Below are 17,248 nucleotides of genomic sequence, written 5' to 3' on the forward strand. Positions count from 1 at the left end.
GCAAACTGACACAAGAACAAAAAATCAAATACCACATGTTCTCATTCATAGGCGAGTGTTGAACAATGAGAACACATGGACACAGGGAGGGGAGCATCACACATTAGGGTCTGTTCCGGGGGACTAGGAGAGGGACAGTGGGGGTTAGGGAGGTTGGGGAAGGAGAAATGCCGGATATAGGTGACGGGGGATGGAGGCAGCAAACCACATTGCCATGTATGTACCTGTGCAACAATCCTGCATGATCTGCACATGTACCCCAGAACCTAAAGTACAATTAAAAAATATATATAGGCCGGACGCGGTGGCTCATGCCTGTAATCCCAGAACTTTGGGAGGCCGAGGTGGGAATATCACGAGGTCAAGAGATCAAGACCATTCTGGCCAACATAGTGAAACTCCGTCTCTACTAAAATATAAAAATTAGCTGGGTGTGGTGGCACGCATCTGTAGTCCCAGCTACTCAGGAGGCTGAGGCAGAAGAATTGCTTGAACCTGGGAGGTGGAGGTTGCAGTGAACCGAGATCGCGCCACTGCACTCCACCTGGTATCTGGCGACAGAGCAAAACTCTGTCTCAAAAAAAAAATTATATATATATAAAGAAATCTTCCAAGTGTGTAAGTGAATAAATGTCAGCGCTTGCATTCAAAGTCAGGTGGGTCGCACTTTCAGTCATGGCTTTTGCCTACAGGACTGTGCTGCCTTCAGATCACTTACATTTTATAATGGTGACTGTAAATGAAAACATGATAGTAATTTTTTATTTCTCCAATATTTATTTGGTAAGTAAAATGTGATGAGCACAAAAAAAAAAAAGAAAGAAATTCTTCCCTAGCTCAGCATCAGAGGTCTATTCTACTGTATCTTCTCCTCAAACCTTGAAGTCTTGTTTTTCACATGGAAGTCCTCAGTGTGTATGGAATCGTTTTTTGGTGGGTAGTGTGGACACCCAGTCGTGCCAGCATCATTTGTCTCGCGTCTCCAGTGTGATCCCAGCACTTGTCAAAGTATACATTTCTTTGTTGAACTCCTCTTTGTACTTAGTTTTCTAGTTTATTATTTTCTGCCCTTATCTTTTATTGTCTGTTTTCTTCTACCTTCTTTGAGTTTATGTTATTTTCCTAAAATTTTTAGCTGGCATTTAGTGTGTTAACTTTAGCCCCCATTTCTAATATAAGCGTTTAAGGGATTGTATGTTCCCTAAGTACCATTTCTCTTATGTCGTAACTTTTGATACATGGTGATTTCCTTATCATTCAGTTCTATTTTTCCATTTCCATTGTGATTCTTGTTTGACTCTTGAGCTACTTGCAAATGTGTTCTTAAACTTCCAAACATCTAACGGGTTTTATTTGCCTTTTTAAATATAGACTTCTAACCCAGTTGGTTGAGAATGTGATCTGTGTAATATAAATCTTCAAAATCTCTGAGACATGCTTTGTGGCCAATATGTGATAAGAATTGTTATACCTGTACCATGTTTGCCTGGGGAAAATATATACTCTCTATATCTGCCAATTATCCTCAAGCTTGTTGACTGTGCTATTCATATTTTCTGAATTATTCCTGAATTTTTGTCTACTTGACCTATCAATCATTCAGAAAAGTGCCTCCTACTATGTGAATTTGCCATTTCTCCCTATAGTTATAGCAATTTTTGCTTTACGTGTTTTGAAGCTATTTTTGCCCAAATACGTAGGTTTAGAATTGTTAACTATTCCTGGTAAATTGAACTACTGTTGATTCTCATTATTCGCTGTAGCTATGTTTTATAAAGTCCTGACAAACACTGAGCTAATTAATTAACCTTTGTTCCTTGGAAAAATAACAAGATTAGGTTCCTGAAAGCCTTTGGTCACAACATTTTAATGAAATGGAGTACAGTGATACAATCTCAGCCCACTGCAACCTCAGCCTCCTGGGCTCAAGTGATCCTCCTGGATAATTTTATTTATTTATTTATTTATTTATTTATTTATTATTTTTGTAGAGACAGGGTTTTGCCATGTTGTCCAGGCTGATCTTGAACTCTTAAGCTCAAGTGATCCACCTGCCTCAGGCTCCCACAGTGCTGGGATTACAGGCGTGAGCCACTGTGCTGGGCCTCTGTCTTTTTAATTGATATGTATACTTCTCTTATGTTTATTAGGATTATTGATTTATTTTTTTCTGCTCCTTTCCTTCCTCCCACCCCTCACCCTCAAAAAGGCCCCAGTATCTGTTGCCTCCTCTTGGTGTCCATGTGTTCTCATCACTTAGCTCCCGTTTATAAATGAGAACATGTAGTATTTGGTTTTCTGTTTCTGCATTGGTTTGCTAAGGATAATGGCCTCCAGCTCCATCCATGCTTGTTTCTGCAAAGGACATGGTATCATTCTTTTTTTGGTTGCATGGTATTCCATGGTATATATGTACCACATTTTTAAAATCCAGTCTATCATTGGTGGGCATTTAGGTTGATTCCATGTCTTTGCTACTATTGTGAATAGTGCTGGAATGAACATTCAAAATGCACATTCAACTTAATCACCTGTAACATTAATTACTATCTTAACTCTTCGATGATAATACTACAACCTTAAAATACTTTAAACTTCTGCTATGATTTACCTACTATTCTTGTTCCATATTTTAGTTCCATATATTATACTTTATTATTTTATTCAATTTTATTTTATTGAATAAAATTAATTATTAGATGTGAATATTTTTTCCATGAATAGTCTTTAGAAATTTTAGTATAAGTTTAGATTATTATTATTAAATTTGAATATTTTTTCCATGAATAGTCTTTAGAAATTTTAGTATAAGTTTCTTGATGACAAATGTTTTGTTTGTACTAAAGTAAAAATGTCTTTTTTGTATACCTTTCTTTGAAAAATAGTTTTATGGATATACAACTCTGGGTTAAGAGTTATTTTCTCTCGGTTCTCTGGAGATGTTTTTTCTCTGTCTTCTGAGTACCATTATTTGAGGTCTCCCTGAAATCCAATTGTTTTTCCATTATAGATGCTCTGTCCTTTTTCTCTGGCCTGTTAAGAATTTCTCTCACTATGGCTTTACTTTGATACTTTAAAGCATTAATTTATTTTTAATTTATTATTTTTAGGATATGTTATGCTATCTAGCTTTTTGTATTTATATTGTTTCGTAAGTTCTGAAACAATCTCAGTCATTATCTTTTCAAATACTGCCTCTTCTTCAGGCTTATTATTCTTTACTTTTGGGACTTCAAATAGTTATATGTTAGACTTTCTCATTCTATCCTTCATATGTCTCATCAAACTCTTCATATTTTATTTTTTTATCACTTGTGTTGCATTTTAGGAGATAACTGTAGACATGTCTTCCAGTTTATTAATTCTCTCTTCATCTATATTTGATTTTCGGTTCAACCATCCTCTGGAGGTTTTTAAAAATGCAGCAGATAAATTTTTTTTATTTCTAGAAGACCCGTTCTTAAGTCTCCCTGTTTGTTTCTGGTTGCATCTTGTCAGGCACTCATCTGTATCATTGCATCCATTATTTCTGCAACCATTAAATATATATATATATATATATATATATATATATATATATATATATATATATATCTGCTCTATATTTGGTATTTGACAGTTCCAACATCTGCTGTTTGAGGGAGAGTGGGATTCTAAATGGTTTTTGGTTCATCTACGCTCACACAATGTGGCTTGCCTTTCCTGTGTGCCTTCCTAATAATGGTGAGTTCATTTTGTGTTCCTAATCTAGAGCTCTAACTTGGATACATTTTCTTCCGGACAGAAGTTGCTTCTGCTGCTACTGATCACCAGAGGGTGCCACTCACTTGAGACTGTGGCTTGTCTAACTACCCTCTCCACTGATAAAGTGTTTTGTTTTGTTTGGTTTGGTTTGGTTTATTTGTTTTTTGGTTTTGGTGTTTTTTGTTTTTTTTTGTTTTTTTTTAGATGGAGTTTCACTCTTGTTGCCCAGGCTAGAGTACAATGGCCCAATCTCAGCCCACTGCAACCTCCGCCTCCCAGGTTCAAGCGATTCTCCTGCCTTGGCCTCCTGAGTAGTTGGAATGGCAGGTGTGGGCCACCATGCCTGGCTAGCTTTTGCATTTTTAGTAAAGACAGGGTTTCACCATGTTGGCCAGGATGGTCTTAAACTCCTGACCTCAGGTGATCCACTGGCCTCAGTCTCCCAAAGTGCTAGGATTACAGATGTGATCCACCACACCCAGTCTATTTATTTATTTGTTTATTCGAGATGGAGTTTTGTTCTTGTTGCCCAGGCTGGAGTGCAATGGCATGATCTCAGCTCATCTGCCGCCCAGGTTCAGGCGATTCTCCTGCCTCAGCCTCCCAAGTAGCTGGGATTACAGACATGCACCACCATGACGAGGTAATTTTTTTGTATTCTTTTTTTTTTAGTAGAGACAGGGTTTCTCCATGTTGGTCAGGCTGGTCTCAAACTCCCAACCTCAGGTGATCTGCCCGCCTTGGCCTCCCAAAGTGCTGGGATTACAGGCATGAGCCACCATGTTCAGCCTGGTAAAGTGTTTTAACAGCTGCGCTGCTGCCCTAAGGCAACCCCTCCTCTCCCAGATGTCAGCAACTCATTTCTCTTGGAATCTCCTCCTAAAGTTAGTGGTAGCAGAGATAACTTAAAGGGTGTGCCTTCTGCACTGTTTTGCAGTGCGAGGTTGTCTCAGATCACCTAGTCTGCAGTGATGCTCAGAGCCAAAGGAGCTTCACAACACAGCACACACTCAGAGATGGACGAATGGATGCCCAGCCAAGCAAAACATCATTTCCAGGTAGTCATTGTACTTCTTGTTTTACTTTTGGATTTTTGGTTTCTATTGTTTGGCTTTATTCACTCAAGTTTTTGGCTCCTTGCTTGAATTCATCCTATTTTCAGATTCGTATGTCCCAGTGAAAGTGATTTACACTTGACTTTCAGCTACTCTTTTCCTGAGTTATGGTATTTACACTTTTGTTTTTCATCACTGTTTTTGCTCTTTCCTGAACCTCTTTTAGCCTTCCCCTCATTTTTGTGAATTGGGGCTATAATGCCATGCAGGCCTGATAGCCCCGCTGGCCTGGGGTGAACCTGCAACTAGCCCTGCCAGATTCCCTCATCCCTGGAATTTGAGTCTTGAGCCAGGGGACAGAAAGAGTATAACAGCTGGAGTTGCCAAGCTAGGCTAACAGCAGGTTATTTTGGCTCTGCTGCCACACTGGGAGCTCTTCCCTGTCCTGTACTCCCTGAGAGTTGGAGATTCTATGTTGTATCTCAAATTCCACCAGCATGCTTCTTTTCTGCATGTTAGTCAGAGACAGGTTCTCTTGCTTCTGACTGAAAAAAAAACCCGTTACTGATCCACAGGTCTTGTGCTTGGAGCATCTTTCATGCGTAAGCATTTTAATTCCAAGTCTGATCAATGACTAGTGCCAATAAGGTCTCTTCAACAGCAGTCACTGGAAAACAATTATTTGTTAGAGTAAACTTGAGTTTCATCATGGTTAATGTTTGTAGAGTTTTTATAAAAGCACATTGTAAAACATTTTGTATATACATAAGAGTAAATTTAATGTATATGCATTAACAGCATAAACACAAAACCAACAACATTCTGAGGTACCTGAAACCCAGTTTACAAATTAGATTAGAATGTCACCACGGAGTACATATGATGCCTCTTGTTTACCCTTCCCCAGTCATGTTCCTCTTCTCCAAGGAGAACACCACAGGTTTCTTTCATACATCATCATCTAGTAGGATTTACCACTGGAATGCAAGGATGGTTTATCAGCCATAAGTCTATAAATCTGACCGCATCAATAGAACGAAGCATAGAAATCGTAATCATTTTGATACATGGAGAAAAGCGTTTAACAAAATTCAATATTCTTTCATGATTTAAAAAAAAACTCTCAACAAATTAAGTATAGAAGAAATGTGGCTCAACATAATAAAAGTCATATTATGACATCATTTTATTATCAAGCCCCAGCTAATATTATACTCAACAGTGAAAATCTGAAAGCTTTTCCTCTAGGATCAGGAACAAGACACGGATGCCCACTTTTACCACTTCAATTAAATATATTAATAGTACTGGAGGTCCTAGCCAGAATAACTAGGCAAGAAAAAGAAATAAAAAGCGTCCAGATCAGAAAGGAAGAAGTAAAGTTGTCTCTGTTTGAAAATGGCATGACTTTATAGATATAGAAAATCCTAAAGATTCTACCAAACAAAAAAAAACTGTTAGGTTTGAGCCTCAGGAAGGGAGAAAAGAAAAACCTGTTAGGACTAATAGACAAATTCGGTAAAGTGGCAGGATACAAAATGAACGTACAAAAACCAGTAGCATTTCTCTCCACTAACAATAAACCGTCTAAAAGAGAAATCAAGAAAACAATCCTATTTATAACAGCATAAAAATTACTTAGGAATAAATTTAACCAAGGAGGTGAAAGATCTGTACACTAAAAACTATAAATCATTGCTGAAAAAATTGAAGAAGACACAACTAAATAGAAAAATACCCCATATTCATGGATTGAAAGAATTAATATTGTTTTCTTTTTTGCCTTATAGAGAATTAATATTGTTAAAAGGTTCATTTAATCTGCAGATTAAATGCAATCCCTATCAAAAGTCCAATGACATTTTTCTTTTTTTTAAATTTATAAACAAAAGAAGTTTAACTCACAGTTCTGCATGGCTGAGGATGCCTCAGGAAGCTTACAATCATGGTGGAGGGCCAAGGAGAAGCAAGGCATGTCTTACCTGGCAGCAGGAGAGAGCTCCAATGACATTTTTTACACAAATAGAAAAAAAATTCTAAAATTGATATGGAACCACAAATGACCCTGAATAGCCAAAGCAGTCTTAAACAAAAAGAACAAAGCTGGAGATATCACACTATCTGACTTCAAAATATACTATAAAGCTATAGTAATCAAAACAGTATAGTACCATAAAAATAGACATATAGACCAATGGGACAGAATGGAGTGCCCAGGAATAAATCTCTATATTTATGGCCAATTTATCTTCAACAAAGGTGGCAAGAGCATGCAATGGGAAAATAATAGTCTTTTCAATAAATGGTCTTGGGAAAATTGGATGTCCACATGCAGAAAAATAAAATTAAGCCCTTATCTCATATCACAAAAAGAAACTCAAAATGGATTAGAGACTTAAACTTAAGACCTGAGACTGCAAAACTATTAGACAAAAATATAGGGAAAAGCTTCTTGACATTGCTCTGGGTGATGATTTTTTGGATTTGACTCAAAAACACAGGCAACGAAAGCCAAATAGACGAATGAGACTGCATCAAACTAAAAAGTATTTGTTTTTCCACAATAAAGAAAACATATCAGAGTAAAGAGACAACTCTGGAATGGGAAAACATATTTTCAAACCACACATATGATAAGAGGTTAATATCCAAAATGTATAAGGAACTCAAATAACTCAATAGCAAGAAAATAAATAACCCAATTACAAAATTGACAAAGGATCTGAAATAGACATTTCTCAAAAGAAGAGACACAAATGGCCCACAGGTATATGGAAAAAAATGTTCGACATTGCTAATCATCAGGGAAATGCAAATCAAAACTGTAAATCACCTCACACCTGTTATTATTAAACTAAAAAGCTAATAATAATAATTATCAAAAAGACAAAACTAACAAGTGTTGGCAAGGATGTGGAAAAAAGGAAATCTTGTACATTATTGGTAGGAATATAAAACCCAATATGGAAGGGAATATGGAAGTTCCTCCAAATATTAAAAATAAAACTACCCTATGATCCAGCAGTCCCACTTCTGGGTGTGTATACAAATGAAATCACTATCAATGAAATATCTGCACACCAGTGTTCGTTGCAGCATTGTTCACAATAGCCAGGATATGAAAGCAATGTAAGTGTTCATCAGTGGATGAATGGATTAAAAAAAATAGCACATATACACACAATAGAATACTATTCAGCCTTAAGAAAGAAGAAAATTCATTTTCCTTTTCTATAAACATGGATATGTTCTTTAGTGATTTCTGAGATTTTGATGCACCCATCACCCAAGCAGTACACACTGTACCCAATGTGTCATCTTTTACCCCTCACCCCTCCCTTTTCCCTGAGTCCCCAAAGTCCATTGTATCATTCTTATGCCTTTTCGTCCACATAGAGAGCTACTTCACTTAGAATAGTGGTCCCTAATTCTATCCAGTTTGCTGCAAATGCCATTGTTTCCTTCCTTTTTATGGCTGAGTAGTATTGCATGGTGTGTGTGTGTGTGTGTGTGTGTGTGCACATGCACATACACACACATATATGTAATTATATACATATACCATATATATATAACATTTTCTTTATCCACTTATTGATTGATGGAGATTTGGGCTGGTTTCATATTTTTGCAATTATAAATTGTGCTGCTATAAACATGCATGTGTAAGTATCTTTTTTGTATAATGGCTTCTTTTCCTCTGGATAGATACCCAGTAGTGGGATTGCTGGATCAAATGGTAGATCTACTTTTAGTTCTTTAAGGAATCTTCACTCTGCTTTCCATTGTGGAAAGTTTACATTCACACCAAGAGTGTAAAAGTGTTCCCTTTTTACCACATCCACGCCAACATCTATTATTTTTTATTTTTTTATTATGGCCATTCTTGCAGACGTAAGGTAGTATTGCATTGTGATTTTGGTTTGCATTTCCCTGATAATTAGTGGTGTTGAGTATTTTTTCATATGTTTGGTGGCTGTTTGTATATGTTCTTTTGAGAATTATCTGTTCATGTTCTTAGCCTACTTTTTGATGGGATTGTTTTTTTCTTGCTGATTTATTTGACTTCCTTGTAGATTCTGGATATTAGTCCTTTGTCAGAGGCATAGTTTGCAAATATTTTCTCTCACTCTGTGGGTTTTCTCTTTACTCTGCTGATTATTATTATTGTTATTATTATTAGCTTTTTAGTTTAATTAAGTCCTATCTATTTATCTTTGTTTTTGTTGCATTTGCTTTTGGGTCCTTGGTCAAGAAGTCTTTGCCTAAGACAATGTCCAGAAGGGCTTTTCTGATGTTATCTTTTAGGATTTTTATGGTTTCAGGTCTTATATTTAAGTGTTTGATCCATATTGAGTTGACTTTTGTATAAGGTGAAAGATGAGGATCCAGTTTCATTCTTCTATATGTAGCTTGCCAATTATCCCAGCACCATTTGTTGAGTAGGAGGATGTCCTTGCTCCACTTTATGTTTTCATTTGTTTTGTTGAAGATCAGTTGGCTGTAAGTATTTGGTGCTTTGTTTCTGGGTTCTTTATTTTGTTCCATTAGTCTGTGTACCTATTTTTATACCAGTACCATGCTGTTTTGGTGGCTATAGCCTGATAGTATAGTTTGAAGCTGGGTAATGTGATGCCTCCAGATTTGTTCTTTTTATTTAGTCTTGTTTTGGCTATGTGGACTCTTTTTTCGTTCCCTATGAGTTTTAGGATTGTTTTTTCTACTTCTGTGAAGAATCATGGTGGCATTTTGCTGGGAATTGCATTGAATTTGTAGAACCCATCCATGTGTATGGGATATGTTTTCATTTGCGTCATCTATTATTTCTTTCAGCAGTGTTTTGTTGTTTCCTTGTAGAGGTCTTTCACCTCCTGGTTAGGTATATTCCTAAGTATTTTAATTTTTCGCAGCTATTGTAAAAGGGGTTGAGTTCTTAATTTGATTTTTGGTTTGGTCACTGTTGGCGTATAGTAGTGCTACTAACTTGTTTACATTAATTTTGTATCCTGAAACTTTAATGAATTCATTGATCAGTTCTAGAAGCTTTTTAGATGAGTCTTTAGGTTTTTCTAGATATACAATCATATTATCAGCAAACAGTAACAGTCTGACTTCCACTTTACTGATTTAAAATGAAGAGAAATAAAGAAGTAAATATCTCCTTTAAAGAAATAAAGGCTGCCCTTTATTTCTTTCTCTTGTCTGATTGTTCTGCCTAGAACTTCCAGTACTGTGTTGAGTATAAGTGGTGAAAGTGTGCATCCTTGTCTTATTCCAGTTCTCATGGGTAATACTCTCAACTTTTTCCCATTAAGTATAATGTTGGCCATGGGTTTAGAAAATTCATTTTCAACTGCATGAATGAATCTATAGGATATTATGCTAAATGAAATAAGCCAGGCACAGAAAGACAAATGCTGCATGATTTTGCTTATATGTGGAATCTAAAAAAAAAAAAATTCAAGAGCAGAGAACAGAATGGTGGTTGTCAGGGGCTGGGGGTGGGGGCCTGGGGAGATGTTGCTCAAAGAATACAAAATTTCAGTTAGGTAGGATGAATATCTGGAGATATATTGTATAGTGTGGTCACTATAGTTAATAATAATGTATTACATTATTGAAAATTACTAAGAGAGGAGATACTGAATGTTCTCACCACACACAAAGATAACTGTGAGGTCATAGAGATGTTAATTAACTTAATTGTGGTATAATCATTTCATAACATGTAGTATATTTAAAGATCACCTTGTACACTGTAAATATCACTTTTTTTTTTTAGATGGAGTCTCAGTCTGTCACCAGGCTGGAGTGCAGTGGCACAATCTCCCAACTCACTGCAACTTCCACCTCCCAGGTTGAAGTGGTTCTCCTGCCTCAGCCTCCCCAGTAGTTGAGATTACAGGCATGTACCACCATGCCTGGCTAATTTTTGTACTTTTAGTAGAGGTGGGGTTTCACCATGTTGGCCAGGCTGGTCTCAAACTCCTGACCTCAGGTGATCTGTGTGCTTTGGCCTCCCAAAGAGCTGGGATTACAGGCATGAGCTACTGCACCTGGCCAAATATATACAATTTTTATTTGTCAATTATACCTCAATAAAGCTGGGAAAAAAAATAAAGGTCAGAAAAGGAGACTCTAATAAATAATATAATAAATTCCTCTAACATTTCAAAAAAAGAAATAAATTGACATTATTGGTAAAGGTGAAATCTCCAGCATGGCCCAGGCAGGCAGCCTTTTCCCCTTCTCCCTTCCTAAGGTCATCATTATGACAAAAGTGTTTTTACACTTTTACTATAAATTACATGTATCCATAAACAATATGCTGCATTTTGTGTTTTTAAAATGGACTCATACCTTACTTATCATTCTGCTGCTCGTTTTTTTTTTTTTTTTTTTGAGATGAAATCTCACTCTGTCACCCAGGCTGGGGTGCAGTGGCACAGATTGGCTCACTGCAATCTCTACCTCCCAGGTTCAAGCAATTCTTCTGTCTCAGCCTCCAAAGTAGCTGGGATTACAGGTGCCTGCCACCACACCTGGCTAATTTTTTGTTTTTAATAGAGATGAGATTTCACCATGTTGGTCAGGCTAGTCTCAAACTCCTAATCTCAAATGATCCTCCTGCCCCGGCCTCCCAAAGTTCTGGGATTACAGTTGTGAGCCACCACGTCCAGCCTACTGCTTGCTCTTCCATCATTATTTCAAGATCTAGTCCATTCATTTTTATTGCTGTCAAGTATTCTATCCCATAAACACACATCAATTTATTTATTTATTCCCCTGCCCATGGACATTTGCATTGTTGCCAATTTTTAAAATATTAACAAATAATATTTGTTATTATATTATAATGGTTGTGCCATTATCCGTATGCAAATGTAAAGGATGTAAACCAAAAATAAAATTCTAAGCTTGCTAACTATCTGAATGGACCCCTCCTCTCAGCCAAGGGCATTCCAAAGTTAACCTGAAAAACAAGCTCAGGCAATGATGGGAAGTGGGAGTCAGACAGGCCTCATTATACCTCTCCCTCTTGGTATTCAGACCCAGCTGACCGGTATTGGTATCAACACAGACCTTAAAACTGATAGAACAGACTCTTTTTTTTTTAATTATTTTATTTTATTTTATTTTTTAATTTATTTATTTTACTTTAGGTGCATACTATATCTGGTATTTCTCTCCATGTTATCCCTCCCCACCTTCTCCTCCCTCCCCACCCCCCATTGTCTTTCCCCTACCCTCCCCAACTGTCCCCTGTGTGTGATGCTCTTCTCCCTGAGTCCACCTGTTCTCGTTGTTCAACACCCACCTATGAGTGAGAACATATGGTGCTTGGCTTTCTGTTCTTGGGTCAGTTTGCTGAGAATGATGGTTTCCAGATTCATCCAAGTCCCTACAAAGGATGTGAACTCCTCATTTTTTATGGCTGCATAGTATTCCATGGTGTATATGTACCACATTTTCTTTGTCCAGTCTATCACTGATGGTCATTTGGGTTGGTTCCAGGTCTTTGCTATTTGTACAAAGGGCAGCAGTGAACATACGTGTGCATGTGTCTTTATAGTGGAATGATTTATAGTTCTTTGGGTATATACCCAATAATGGGATTGCTGGGTCAAATGGAATTTCTATTTCTAGATCCTTGAGAAATCGCCACACTGTCTTCCACAATGGTTGAACTAATTTACACTCCCACCAACTGTGTAAGAGTGTTCCTATTCCTCCACATCCTCTCCAGCATCTGTTGTCTCCCTATTTTTTAATGATCACCATTCTAACTGGCGTGAGATGATATCTCAGTGTGACTTTGATTTGCATTTCTCAATGACCAGTGATGATGAGCATTTTTTCATATGTTTGTTGGCCTCATATATGTCCTCTTTTGAAAAGTGTCTGTTCATATCCTTCACCCACTTTTGAATTGGGTTGTTTGTTTGTTTTTTTCTCGTATATCTGTTTTAGTTCTTTGTAGATTCTGGATATTAGCCCTTTGTCAGATGTGTAGATTGCAAAAATTTTTTCCCATTCTGTTGGTTGCAGATTCACTCTAATGATTGTTTCTTTTGCTGTACAGAGCTCTAGAGTTTAATTAGATCCCATTTGTCTATCTTGGCTTTTGTTGCCATTGCTTTTGGTGTTTTAGTCATGAAGTCCTTGCCTATGCCTATGTCCTGGATGATTTAGCCAATGTTTTCTTCTAGTGTTTTTATGGTGTTAGGTTTTATGTTTAAATCTTTGATCCATCTGGAGTTAATTTTAGTGTAAGGTGACAGATAGGGGTCCAGTTTCTGCTTTCTGCACATTGCTAGCCAGGTTTCCCAACACCATTTATTAAACATAGAGTCCTTTCCCCATTGCTTGTTTTTGCTGGGGTTGTCAAAGATCAGATGGTTGTAGATGTGTGGTGTTTCTTCTGGGGTCTCTAGAACAGACTCTTTAAGTCTGACAAGAAACGTTTGCAATCTGTTACTTCTGAAGCCTGCTACCAGGAGTCTTCATCTGCCTAAAACCTTGGTCTCCACAACCCCTGTTATAACCCAGACACTACTTCCTATTGATTCCAGGTCTTTAGATAATAACTCTTTCAACCAATTGCTAATCAGAAAATCTTTGAATCTGCCTGTGACCTTGAAGCTTTGAAATTATTGGTAAAGTAATATTCGGAATGTCTTAAGAATTGTCAGCATTTTTGTTTGCACTTATTAAGCAGTTTCATACTTATCTCTGTTAAACACTATACTGTATCAAAATTTGACATAAGGGCTAGAAAACTATAAAGCCAGCCAAAGACAGAATGATTCTTTGCTTGTGTAATTTTTTTTTTTTTTTTTTTTGAGATGGAGTCTCACTCTGTTGCTCAAGCTGGAGTGCAGTGGTGCGATCCTGGCTCACTGCAACCTCCATCTCCCGAGTTCAAGCAATTCTCCTGCCTCAGCCTCCTGAGTAGCTGAGACTACAGGCACATGCCAACACACCTGCTAATTTTTGTAGTTTTAGTAGAGACAGGGTTTTGCCATGTCGGCCAGGCTGGTCTCAAACTCCTGACCTCAGGTGATTCACCTGCCTCAGCCTCCCAAAGTGCTGGGATTACAGGTGTGAGCCACTGCACCCACCCTGCTTATATAATTTTTGATAAGTAAGACATTTAATATCACTGGTTCAATGAAAATGGCTAAATCCTATGTTATTGGTAAAATTCCCATATATTCAACCTTAAATTTCTTACTTAGAGAAACGTGAAATTCACAGACCATGAAAGTTGTTAACTTTAAATTATGACTATCACAGTTTTCTTAAATAGTCTAGGTAAACTATTAAAAATAAATTAAGTAATCAGGTAAATGTAATGGAATAAATGCTTGTAAATAAACTTACCATATAATATAGACTCTAAGATTATAATAAAAATAAATATTAATTAAATATTTTAGTAATTTCCAATTTAAAAGATTATAGGAAAACCTTTTTCTAAAAACAAGTATTCTTATTAAAAGGTAAATAATTTCTAATTCAAAGGTCATTTAAAGGTTATATATAAAACAAAGTAAAAGGAACCAGGAAAATAAGATACTTAAAGAAAGTTATAGATATAAAGAGATATTTTTGGTAAGAAAAGTTAAAAGAAAAATAACGTTGTATGACAGAGAATTGTATATGGCAAATTTTTTTCTTAAAATAAAATGACTGATTGCTTTAAAAGATGGATGTTGGCCAAGCATGGTGGCTGATGCCTGTAATACCAGCACTCTGGGGTGCTGAGGCAGGCAGATCATCTGAGGTCAGGAGTTCAAGACCAGCCTTGCCAACATGGTGAAACCCCATCTCAATAAAAATACAAAAATTAGCCAGGCTTGGTGGTGGGCACCTGTAATCCCAGCTACTCAGGAGGATGAGGCACAAGAATCACTTGAACGAGGCTTGAGATCACTTGAACCCAGGAGGCAGAGGTTGCAGCAAGCCAAGGTTATGCCACTGCCCTCCAGCCTGGGTGATGGAGCCAAACTCTGCCCCAAAAAAGGAAGAAAAGGAAAAAAAGAGATTTAGGTTTAGGATAAACCAGACAGGTCAAGCATGTTATGAATGATCTAAGTTGTAATAAAGTAACTAAAAGAGGAATTTATTTTTAAAATGTTATGATTAAGTTGGCTATAATAAAAAGAGAAAAATAATGCTCTTTCTAGAAATTGGACTTTGATATCAAAAATACACCAATACAAAAACTAAAGGATTGGTTAAAACAAGACTTTTAAAAAATATTGACTTATTATTAATGCAAGAGGTTTTTAATTTTTAAGTTCTATAATCTGTTTCTATTTTTAAATTCTTCAGATTGATATCTCACAAGTTCAACTTTTGCTGTACTCCATTGCCTCAGCACTTCCTCTCTTTTAGGAAGTCCTGGGATGGGAGGGAACTCTCTTTTGTTGGATCCTATAATTGTTTTTAAGTCTAATGTAAGAGAGATAAGTTTTGGAAACAGGCAAATGAAAAAATCTTATGGGATCTACCTTTGTGTGTCTGCTATGTCTGTATGCTTCTATGTGTCATGTGGAAGTGATATTTCATTACCAAACTATAAAAAGAGCTCTAATCAGTTGGCTTAAAGTAAGTGCTTGTCAGACTAATAAAAGCTAGTTCAGATGCCTTTTAGTTCACATGACTTCAGTGATATTTGGTAAGATTAATTTCGTCAATTTAATCTCAAAAATTTTCTTCAGCAGTTTAAAATCTTAAAGTCATGTTATATTAAATTAATCCTCTTTTTTCTCATTGGGAATTTGGGTTACTAAGAGTTAAAATCATAGAAAAATAAAGTGTGTTTTGGGTGAAGTTCATTAACATACAGGATGTAGTTTTTGTTAAAGAAAATGTAATTTTTTTTTTTTACTTTCAAGGCTATTTAAGTAAAGGGAAAATTATACACATAAAACTAAATGAATAAGGAGAAATTTTAATTTAATTTTATTTTTTTTCTGCTGTGCCAGTACATGGAGAAAATTTTAAAGGTGAGATATGAGAACCTTTGACTCTTGGGCGGCCACGTGGTAGACCCATCTTAAGGAGCGGCAGGTGGGCTGCATTCAGCTACTAAAGGTAAAAGTTGCTTTGGAATTTAGAGAATTTACAGATTGATCCTACTCCCAAGGATTTAGTTTGCCAGATGTATAAGAAAATGCAGGCTAATAAGGAAAAAACAAAATATTCCACTGGTTATTGTTATCTGTAATAGCCAAAATGAAAGTAAAAGAGTGCTGAATTGGGCCTCAAGGCTGGACCAAGCTCAGATGTGGGTCTGTCTCAGGCCACTAGCCTCATAGCTACCCACAAAAGTTAAGATTAAGCCAGGGCAACAAAAGTTACCTCTGAGACCTGTAGTTATTATACCAAGATGATAGTCAGGATGAGGGAAGGGCAAAACCAAGTAACTATTAAAATTGGAGGGTATAATGTAAAAGAATTGTTCCACTTTGTAGTTTGGTATCACCAGCTTCCCGAGAAACCTTTATTGTAATGGATTATAAAACCACTTTGTAGTTTGGTATCACCAGCTTCCCGAGAAACCTTTATTGTAATGGATTATAAAAATAACTACTTTAAGGACCATGTCTATAATTTCAAATGCTGCAGAATGAAAGAGCATGTTTGGGTTGATGCAGGACCCACAGCTCACTATTGAACAATCTCTGATGAATGCATGTGATTCAGACTCACAGGAGGTTATTCCTGAGAGAATGACCAGCCTAGTAGACTGGATAAATGTCACTGTAAAGTCTGTTTACCCTGAGACGTGGACTTCTCAACTTTCAGTATAAAATGCCAAGTGAGCACGCCAGATAAAGTAACTGGTATGCTCCGTATGCAAACCATGCAGGCCTGGCTTTATGATAACCAGGATATTCTCCCAGCGACTGTGCCTTACCCGGGTCGTGGTAAATGCTGTGGTTAAGGGGGCCCCCTTCTACATGGGAACCCCAGGTGACATTAGTCCTGCACAAACAACCGACTGAGAAGCCTTATCAAATTTGCTGTCCCTCATGGGTCTTACAAGTGCTAATAAAACAGAGTAATTAACAAAAAAAAAAAATGGGAAAGGCAAAACAGAGTCAAAAGACTAATTCCAGAGGGGTGGAAATCTTTAGATGGTCCTTAAGAAATGAAATAAATAAAATGCAAATTGATGGGGGTTAAAACAAAGGTTTTAACAATGCTTATCAAAGCTTGTGTGGACCAACGGGAGCCACTCTGGTCTCCCAATGTTACTGGAAAGGGATCTGGATCCAGATCCCAAGAGAGGGGGTTCTTGGATCTCACGCAAGAAAGAAGTCAAGGCGAGTCCATGGTATAAAGTGAAAGCAAGTGAAGGAATAAAGAATGGCTACTCCATAGACGGAGCAGATCCAAGGGCTGCTGGTTGCCCATTTTGTGGTTATTTCTTGATG

The 17,248-nt window shown here is 36.9% G+C and overlaps 1 long non-coding RNA gene across 6 annotated transcripts in view; it reads left to right on the forward strand.

Moving 5' to 3' along the window:
- LOC128928100 (uncharacterized) overlaps positions 1 to 17,248 on the forward strand; it is a 39,109-nt gene that overhangs the window by 2,763 nt on the left and 19,098 nt on the right. For 3 of the 6 annotated variants that reach the window (XR_013530231.1, XR_013530228.1, XR_013530232.1), the window contains exons 2-4: positions 4,278 to 4,387; positions 4,682 to 4,802; positions 15,794 to 15,902. This is a non-coding gene — a long non-coding RNA (uncharacterized LOC128928100). The remainder of the gene's footprint in view (positions 1 to 4,277; positions 4,388 to 4,681; positions 4,803 to 15,793; positions 15,903 to 17,248) is intronic. The other 3 variants (XR_013530229.1, XR_013530233.1, XR_013530230.1) reach the window with 2 other exon arrangements.

Source organism: Callithrix jacchus, chromosome 20 (assembly GCF_049354715.1).
Source record: "Callithrix jacchus isolate 240 chromosome 20, calJac240_pri, whole genome shotgun sequence".
Classification (NCBI taxonomy): Eukaryota; Metazoa; Chordata; class Mammalia; order Primates; family Cebidae; genus Callithrix; species Callithrix jacchus.